Below are 9,315 nucleotides of genomic sequence, written 5' to 3' on the forward strand. Positions count from 1 at the left end.
CCGGGAGAGTTGGGTGTCAAAGTCTTGAGAAAGTTGGTGGCTCAACTACTTTCTAAGTCATATAGTGAGTTCTTTTAGGAATCCTATGAAACAGACTAAGACAAGACCCTTAATGATCTTATCTATTTGCTAAGATCAACTTCCTAAAACGCTATGGACATTGACAATGATGACATTTGATATCCAGTAAAGCTCTCTCTTCCCAATGGAAAGGGATCGGCCATAGTCAACTCGGTTGACCCAATGGTAAAGAGAGAGGCGAAGTCTGAGATAGTCCCATTATCAAGGGTCCATAGGTAACTATTGCCAAAGGAAGGGGCATTGGTTACGAAGCTGCCAAATTTACCTAAGGATGTTAAAGTCAATAAGTTTGGCTCTACTTCAGGTAAAGTCCATTGTCTAACTCTATTAAGTACATGCTGATTCTGATCGCGAAGATGGATTTCAATCGCATGGTTTGGTGATCAGAATTTTGGGCTATTACTTAAGAGTTATGATATTTATATTGCTTAGGAATAGATAACAACAAGGTTTTCATATGGATTGTAAGGATAAGTTTTTCCGCAAAGTTTTAAAATAAAAGAAAAAGGTTTTGATTTTATTTATTTTAAGTATCCTTACAATGGCATTTGTGAAAAGTTGTTGCTTATAAGATTCCATTGATAGCAATATTGGAAAAATGGATTTGATTCTTTCGGTTGTGGTAGTGTGTAATGTTACCAAATAAGGAAAGATTCTCATCACCCAAGGTTCAATTGGACCGAAACTTGGAATCATGCGAGTTGTATAGTATGATGAATGAGAACTTTCAGCTTGGAAAATTAAGACTAATTCCTTATGTGAATAAGGAAAGGACTAAGGGATCGAGTACACATTCTTGTGCACTGGTCAAGTCCACCACAAAAGATCAAGAAGACTATTCGTCATGATTTACTTAAGTTCAGTAAATATGGTTATACTTATAAGTTTAAGTATAAGTCTGTAGCATTGGAGAAGTTTCAATGTGAGACAGAACGAATAAGAAGAATCAAAGTATGGCAGAAAGATAAAAGTTTCTCAAATCTGAAAAGATGGGAGAGTACTTTAGTATCATGTTTATGATCATCTTAATGATTAAGATACCATATCACAATTGGTCCTCTAAAGTCATCTTAGTGCATTCTTATGACTAAGAAGAGGAGTCATGAATTGTTGAAATGGTTAAATCAAAAAGATGAGTCATACTTCGTTCCAAAACAATTCTTAGAGTCATACTCCAAGATTGTAACTTGAGTGACATATCTTCAAGAGGGTTTGTTAACACTAGTCAAATGTAAGAGTAAAAGGTTATCTACTCTTGTACATTTGAAATTGGTAAGTTGTGATGTTTTGGATAAAACAGAGACCAACTTAGGCCAATTGTGTAAAGTGTTAGTCTTGATAAAGAATCCGCACTATCTTTTGAATATTTGACAAGGGAGTCTTATATGTCAAGAGGACAGTGGGAGTCTTAAAGGTCTTGAAAGTTTCAAGACTTAATCAAGAATAAAACCTAAAGTCCTTCACTAGCACACGACTTGAGGTTTATAACCTATCATGTTGAAATTTTTGTGCCTATTCAAGTTGGATTTGCATAGGAGTTCTGAGAGTTCTCAATTGGTTGCACAACTACTTGGAAGCAATGGCAGGCACCTGAGCTGCCAAATGGCAAGAATTTAAGATTGCACAAGTTTAATCAATATGAGTTTGGATTTGTCACTAACCTTGTCTTGTGATTATGGTTTTGACAAATTCACATGGATAAGAACACATACACTATTAAATCTAAGTGTCATAAGGTTTCTCTCATATTCATGAAAACGATGGTGAGGAAACACTTTCACTAAGTAGATTTTAGCTAGATAGCAATTGTGATATTTGCATTCTCAAAGTCGTTAGTGGAGCGTGTGTGGTTTACCGGCACACTAACATGGACTTGTGAGAAGTGGCAAAGGTCTAAACAATTGAGACTATGATTACGACATCCCTTTTCATAGTTCTAAAATTGTTTAGACACACATGTGAGCTATCTAAGAGAGGTGTATGATTTTGATAAAGTTTTATCAAAACAATCTAGTATCAGAAATCTGAACTTTGGTAAAAAGTCAGCTGATTTCTGAGTACATGTCAAAGCTAGTGGGAGCATAAGTGTTATGCTAATAATCATCATGTTAGTGTGAGCATGATAATTATGACAAAGGTTGCAAGTTAGCAATGTTAATTATAGAAAACAAAAGTTTCAATTCGTGAGGTTGCAGGGGTTGAAAAAGTTGTTTTGCTATAATTAAGGGAGAGGAAATTATACTTCATTTCAATTCTAAAAGCTTAGATTGAGATTTTAATCGTATTTAATCAAGGATATATATATATATATATATATATATATATATATATATATATATATATATATGAATTTCATGTTGGAATGGCTCAACATAAGGAAATTCTATATATGGGTCCATTATTTGCGTTCTAAAATTCGATTATGATTACGGCATCCCTTTTCATAATCTGAATTTTAAGAACTTGGCAAATTGAAATGGAAATATTATAGCAAAAGACTGGTTTAGTCTTTATGTGAGACATCATGAATCGTGTCCCATATGCTTCAGATATAGGATCGATTACATGTGCTATATTCATCCTTTCTAAAATTTTCCAAATGCCTGGGGCATTATGAAGGGAAAAGGTCTAGAATTGGATATGACTAAAATGATTAAGCAATTGTCGAGGACAATCTAAGGTTTACCAAAGATTGGTTGTTCAAGGACAGTTGGAAGTATAATGTTAATTCTGGAAGGACCATATTGACATAATCTGTAAGGAGGCAACTCTTGTTCAGAAGTGATAGTCAAAATGGAATATGGAAATGTTTCAAAGTTAGAAATTATTCAATCTGTGTAAGATTAGGAAACTTAATGAAAGAAGGATGTTTCCAAGGAGTTGATCTCCTTTGGAATGCTCTGTAATGATTGTTGTCAAGTCTTTCTGACTTTGTGCATAATCATTAAGAGGATCAATGCATATAAGTTTAGAATCTAACAGATTTCAGTAAATGGCATGAATTTGGAATTCTTGCATTTGCAGTAAGGATTTGGGACTGTGAAAAGAGGATCATTGGAGTGATGTTCAATTGATCTATTTTACAAAGTAAAGATCATAGACAAACATAGTATGCATACTTGGTGTATGCCATGACTAGTGTTTAGAAAACATAGTGTACATGCTTGGAGCATGGGACAACTATTGTTTTAAATTCAAGTATAAAGTTGATAAAACCGAAACAATGAATAATGAGTAATCAGTATGGTGATAAATAAAAGTGTTTATTTATATTCATAGGGTTTGATACCATATTTGATTCATTTATTCTTGTGTTTCACTTTGCATGTTTTGACTTCCAGAATAACTAAGTCACTCTTCCTGAATGATTAAGTTATTCAAACCATCCACAGTCGGTCATATGTTGGAAGTAGATATGAATCAAGACTGTCATGGGTTGGTTTGTAGAGGTCCAAGTTGGTGGACAAAGTGGTGCTACAACACTCATGAGTGCTCATAAGTTCTAAGTATTGGATTCAACCCGCGCTCATTTGAATCACTTCATGGATTTTATCACGAGTGATCATGAGATGATAATATCTTATATTCTTCAAACCTAGAGATATGAGTTGTTACTATGAGTTGGTTATACATTGATTGCACGAAAACGCATTGGTAACTCGATGTTATAAAACGTGCCTTTGTGTATGATTCAACAAGTAGTAGAACAAGCCATATGAGTCGAAGTTTATCCATTCCTTTTACCTTCGGGATAAAAGCGATATCTGTGGGCCCCTCGATGATTTAAAGATGATACATGTGAGTGCTTGGCCAAGCCAGGACTGATTTGATTTGTTCAATCAGTCAGTCATCATGAATCGGAAATCGGGAAACAACAAATAGACAGAGAGAATGATTGATAATCCATGTCTCAGTCCATATGATATCTAGAATGGAGGAATATATGATCCCTTATCTAATGGACAAGTCATTGACAAAGGTCAGAGTTCATCGACAAGGTCAGAGTTCGACAGAAGCTTTTGAGAGCTACGATTGTTGATCGGTTCCTGAAGTCATACGCAATAATAGTTTTAGACTTATCCAAGTGGGAGACTGTTGGATTAATGTCTAAGTCCATAACTATAATTGGTAAGACTTGACCCGACCCGACATGGTCCATTTTGGTTGCATGGCATCATGCATTTGGATAGACTATAATAAGAGAAATAACACTTAAGGTTGGTTAATATATTATAAGTTCTAATATATTAATAAGGTTATTTAATTAGTATTGATCAAGAATTAATTTGGAATTAATTAAGTGATCAAAAGGAGACTAATTAAATATATGGGTTGATTGTGTAAATCATTCATTCTTATATATGTGGGCTTATGATCCAAGATTCCTTATGTTGGACTAAGTCCATGGGGTGACCCATGGATACTCCATGGAGGTTAAAATCCATGGAGCATAAGGAATGGGTAAAGTTATGAGTTACATGGTGTAACCCTAATAGCCACCATATAAAAGAATCCCATGGCTCAAGAAATCGTGCACTAATGTGTGAGTGTGAGGTCTAGACGATTTCAAGGAGTGTTCAAGTTTCTCTTAAGTTATTCCAAGTGTATTTGGTGTTGTGTGAACCATTTGAGGTGTCACACTTGGGGCACTAGGCACTCAAGCTTCATGAAGACATTCTACATCAAAGAGGTATGTATTCTATCTTGTTATATTTATTATTTTGTATGCTAGATTAGGATAATACCTTGGATGTTCATAATTGTATGTATAATAGAGAAAACATAGATCCAAGGTATTTAGGGTTGCATGTACACTTAGGAGTGTTAGAATGCTCATAACCCAACAATTACTTTTAGGAACATAGTCTACACAATTTGTAAGACTGTGATGAAAATCCGTGGTCCGATTCAGGTCCAGGTTTTTCAGAGGCGGAAGAGGCGTGGAATCAGGACACGTGACAACTATTGGTTTGAACTCAGGAATTAGGGACTCAAAATGGTCTGTAGTCTCAGGAAGTGGAGACAAGGGAGAAACAGGGGTATCCGAATGTTTTATATTCGGAACCTCTCCCATGAATGTCAAATTTTGCAATTCCTTCAAGGGACTAACAATTAGTTTCGGAAACTCGCTTCCGAGACCAGGTGCTTTAGACCATGGATGACGAAAATTGTGAGTCATCTGAATGTCCGCTTCAAGCATATCTACAGAATTATGCAAATCATCTATTTTTGCATTGAGACGTTTGTTATCAGCAATTAAAACATTTCGTTCAGAATAAGTGATTTCACATTTATCTTTCAAAATGATACATTCATCGTTTAACATTACAAGCTCATGATCTAAAGACTCGATTTTCAATTTTTTATCCTCAAAACATAACATAAGACGATTCAGTTCACAATCCTTCTTCTCACTGGTTTCTATGGCAGACTCATAGGTTTTATAAATGGTGTTCATATCTGTTTGGATTTGGGTCAGATAAGGTTCACAAAGAGATAAATCAAAATTATCATCAGAGATCACAGATTTTACCTGCTGAATGATGCTTCGGCCAGGTGGATCGTTGGTGGCCATGTAGCAGTGGTGAGGTTCAGCAACATCATCATCATCTTCGGACCCAGAAGACCAATATCCTTCATCACATTCAACCGTTTGTCTTGCCATCAGACACATGTTTCTTCCAGTTGCCATGTCATCATCATCTCCGGATGACCAATATCATTCAACATCTCTTAAAACCATTGTAACAAATGCTTTCTCACTTTCAGCCATTTCTTGTGCTCTTCGGACATAGTAGGTCGAATCCTTGACTTTTGGTTTTTGTGGAGCATCAGCGAGGCAATCTTTGGCAAAATGATTTGCATGTCCACACTTATGACACACAATCTTTGGTTTGTCCGATTTGCAACTATGAGAAGGTTTTGGAGTAGTGTTTGGTGTAGTGATGTTTGGTTTGTATGCTGGAGGATTTTCGGAAGTTGGTTTAGGTTCCGGAGCTGAGTGAGGTTGAGGATTATTATGGTGAGGAGCATTGAATCGGTTTTGGTATGGTTTGTAAGAGTAATTTAACGGATGTTTGTACTTCATTGAGAGTAGGGCGAACTCCTGTTGGAAACGGAGTTCAGAGTTCATGGCTTCGAATTCATCAACAGGATAGGTTTGAGTGGGTAAGGTAGGTGCGGATGTTTGAACCAATGGAGCAATGGGTGTGAAGGGATCCGAAGTAGATGAGTTCGGAATGGTTGGTTCAAAGGAACTGACAAGGGCAAGAGGACCTCTGGAGAGTTCCATTATGTTCTGAGCAACATTTGACTCGTGTCCTTGAAGTTCATCAAAAAGTTGATAGAGCTTCAACTTTTTCAAGGAACCATTCCTTTGGAGACAAGATTTCACATTTTCCCATCCTTTGCCGAGACTGTTAATAAATTTGAGATTGTACTCCAAAGGAGTTCGAACAATCCCATGAGCAGTCATGTTGTTGACAACAATTCGGTAACGGCTGGAGGCTGAGGCCACAGATTCACCTGGAGTGGTAGTGAAGGTGTCGAAGTCGTTGACAACTGAGGTGAGGCGCTTGTCCTTCATGTTTTTGGAACCTTCAATTAGGTCCTGAAGAGTGTCCCATATCTCTTTGGCAGATTTGCACAACTTGATGTGCTCGAAGAGTGAGGGAGGAACACCAAACACCATTTCAGAGAAAGCAACTTGATCAGCACGAAGCTTTTCAATATCATCTGCAGTCAAAGGAGCAGGGCGAGTTTCATCTTCTCTCATGAGCTGAACAGCTACATCTCTTACAATTGTTCTTACAGGAACATGTGGACCTTCAGTGACGGATCTCCATATTTCTTTACCTTTATCTTTGGCAATTAGAAATATCTCCATTCTAACTTTCCAGTGATCATATTCTTCCACAACTAGTAATGGGGCACGTGTAGGGCCACCCACACTATTTGCGATTTGCATAGAAATCATTTGCTGAGAATTAGAAGCAGCCATTGAAGTTAAGATATCTTCAAGCTAAAGTGGTATATAAAAGAACTTTTATCCTTGACACAGAAATGGTTGAAACACCAATGTCATTTCAAACCAACTATAATCTGATATTTATGGATTCAAAGGACAACCACTCAAGCTCTGATACCAATTGTGAGAACAAAATCGATGCGCAGGGACAAGGTTTGGAAACACAAACCTTGAGTGAATGTTTAAGATCAATGTCTGCTTGCTCATGGATGTTCAAGTCAAGACTGGAAAGACCAGTCAAGTCTTAGATAATATGTTCAACAAATGATCAAGGAATTTAAATGAATAGTAAATGATCAAGGTAAAACTAATAAATGAAGAACAAGAAGAATGTTTTGAATATGCTTAGAGTAAATGCCAAAAGTGAGTTAAAGATCTGTAGTTGACTTGTATTGAATGCTCCTATATATAGGAGTGAATGTTACAGCGAATTAACCCAAGTGTTTACATAGGACCGGAAAAAAGAGATCAGTCTGACATTCTGATTGTCCAAATACAACTATAGACTAAGTCCTATGAAACGTTACATCAATAACAAGACAAAAGTAATAAATGCACAAAAGACAAAACATAGATGTTCCGGATCAGCATGCATTCCAGACATGAGGGTCAGATCCGGAATGCCTTCATTCTTTTCATCTTCTTACTTGGTCCGGACAGGTTCCGGACCACTCTTCACTTTGGAATGTACACGCTTCGGAATATGGGCTTAGGATTGCTAGAGGTTCACTTTCAGGTCCCAACACAAACCCCCCATATCGGCCCTTATGAACCCTAATCACCTTTCCCTCTCATTTTGTGAACTAGTGTGGTATTTTTGGAGCAAAAAAAGAAGAAGTTAGAAGAAGGAGGCAAGGATCTAGCAAGCAAGGCTATCATCTTCAGTTTGGCACTCTTCTGGACCTTTGTAACTGTCCAAGATGCGATTTTTACTCCTTTATGTAGCTAGATCTTGATTTTTGTCCCTTTTTCTCCTTATTCTTGGATGTTGCAATGGATGTCTTTCATAAAGGTTGCAACTTTATAAATCTCCAGGTCAAGGTGACCTTGTAGTGGTTTGGATCTGGTCTTTAGCTAAGTCTTGATGCCATGCATTGAGTTTAGATCATATTTTCCCTTTTTGACTCATTTTGGGTTCAAGACTTGCATTGGACATGTAAGTCTATAAAGCACCAACCTTTAGGTTGATTTTGAAGCTAGAATCTCTTTTAGAAAGGCTGGGTTTCCAGATCTCAAGGACTTTGTTCTTAATGGTTAAGCCCTTGAGATTTCAAGCCTTGTGGTGGGGTTTTTGAGCACTTGGAGTTGCCCAAAGGATAAAGTTGGAAACTTTATCCTTTTAGACAACATTTGAGTTTAGATCTAAACCTTAGAGTCCCTAGAATCGAAGAATCAACTGAATGTGTTAAGTTGGGGAAAACTCGACGAGTTTTCCATCCAACTAGGCGAGTTGGCTAGGGCTTTCCCTACTTTCTGATTTCTATAGAAACTCGAAGAGTTCTTTGGTGCACTCGACGAGTTAGGTCAACATGGATTGTTGACCTTGACCGTTGACTTTGACTTTGACCATGGTTGACCAAGTTGACTTCTGAGCGCATTTTGGGTATTTTTGGATTTTGATGGAATTGTTCATGTGGTGATGGTAGATATTTGAGTCGGGAGCTAGGATTCGGAATTAGATCTTACCAATTCTACACTACTTGTGAGGTGAGTTTTCCTCACTCTTAGGGGTCGACGACACCAAGGTCGGCCCATTGCTTTTATAACATGATATTGTGGTTATGCTGAATATGGAATAGATATGCTTGCTAGTCTTGATATGCTAGGCAGGTAGATCTGTAGGACTATCTGTGATACTGTCTGTTCATATGTATATGATATTATCTGTTATATATTGACATATGGTGTGGGTTGGGTTGAGGTTGTACTGCTCTGTGTTGTAGCCAACAAACCCTGGAGCATACCAGATTTGAGCTAAGGGCCAGGAAGGGCATGTCAGACTTATATTGAGGGCTCATGAGCATTCCAGATACGAGCTGAGGGCAGGTTAGGGCATGCCAGACTCGTACTGAGGGCCAGGGAGCAAGCTAGACATAAGTTGTGGGCCCAGGGGTAAGCCAGACTTATGTTATGGGCTCAGGGGTAATCCAGTTTGTTAGCTGTGGACCCATTGCATGCTATTATTATATTTGTACTATTCGCTATGT

The sequence above is a fragment of the Lactuca virosa genome, chromosome 8, assembly GCF_052849685.1.
Source record: "Lactuca virosa cultivar CGN04683 chromosome 8, Lactuca_virosa_CGN04683_v6, whole genome shotgun sequence".
Taxonomy (NCBI): Eukaryota; Viridiplantae; Streptophyta; class Magnoliopsida; order Asterales; family Asteraceae; genus Lactuca; species Lactuca virosa.